This window comes from Montipora foliosa, chromosome 7 (assembly GCF_036669935.1).
Source record: "Montipora foliosa isolate CH-2021 chromosome 7, ASM3666993v2, whole genome shotgun sequence".
Classification (NCBI taxonomy): domain Eukaryota; kingdom Metazoa; phylum Cnidaria; class Anthozoa; order Scleractinia; family Acroporidae; genus Montipora; species Montipora foliosa.
Window position 1 is genome coordinate 32,389,610 of NC_090875.1, and position 1,352 is coordinate 32,390,961.

A 1,352-nucleotide genomic window follows, 5' to 3' on the forward strand; every position below is an offset into this window, starting at 1 on the left:
AGTATGCACATGTCCTGAATCCGAATCTAGTGTTCAGACTTGGCAAATTTGCCTTTATTAGTAATTCGTCATAGGTGCTGAAGATGTTATTAAAAATGCATCGTATAGCACGCTAGTATAGCTTTTCGATTTTTCAAGCTGCTGGTTTTCCACAATGCATCCATACGGTAGAGCAATAGGTAAAATGCGGTAGAATATAGGCATTGTACAACAAAAGTTTTGTTTTAGTACTCAACAGCTTCTTAAACCTGCTTATGATCGCTATTTGTTTGCTTGTTTTCATACATAATGATGTAACATGTTTACCAAAGTTCAGATTTTAATCAATGTGAACACCTGTATTGAACAACACTTGAAAATCTGCAGAATTTTTTAACTGAGGTTATGCATCAAGAGGCAACTAGCGAGGAAACTGCTTCGAAGTTGAGCGGTAAAATGTATCGCCAGGGGGTTTTTACATTTTGTGACAATGGTAGGTTTTCCATTCCTGTACGAGTTGGTCCCAGTTCTCTCTTGCTGCTCTGTATTCGTTTACATGATGATACTGGTATGAGAATTTCGATCTGGTACAACTACCGGAATGAACGCATACCGAGAATGAGATTTTGGACCTACATCGTGTAAGCGAATAGAGTGTTTCCACCCACGTGATCAGTAATCTTGTTTTTCCACCGAAACAAAAGAAAACGTTTGCATGATAATAAAGCTCAATTCCCAGAGGAGTATTCGGGTACACTAACAAGTAAGCCGTGACGTCTCGCGAAAACACACTATACTAAGCGATAAGAAAGCACTGGGACGAACTTGTTTGAGCGGTCATAACTACGCAGTCGCTTTGCATCACTGTATATCAAGTATTTTCTAAGAGAATACGCAGATACGCAGAGGAAAGCGACGCCCATCCCTAAGAAACAGTAACGCATTCAGGTTAAAATCAGATCCAGACAAAAAGCGCCTTTGCACACTCTCTAGTTCATCGGAAAACTATGAGGGCAAACCGTTGCGCCGCGTATTCCGATAACGGATGGCGGATGAAATATGAAGCAAATCATAAAATCAACATTTTGGTAAACATTGGAATGACGAAACCAGTAAAGTATGTCACTCTTGATATCTCGAAAGGCAGAAAATGAGACCCATCAGACTGTTACCATAGCAACATTTTTGCCCTAATGATCAGTGATATTGGGTGTGTTTTCACGAGCGGCGGTAGCGAGTCACAACCGGAAATCCCGTGAAAACAGTTTTTTTCCCAACTCAGCTCTCATAAAGTTAAGGAAGTCGGCTAACTAGAACTCTCATTAAATTTAAGGACGGTACCTACTATTATTATTGCGCATACGTTCTGCGCA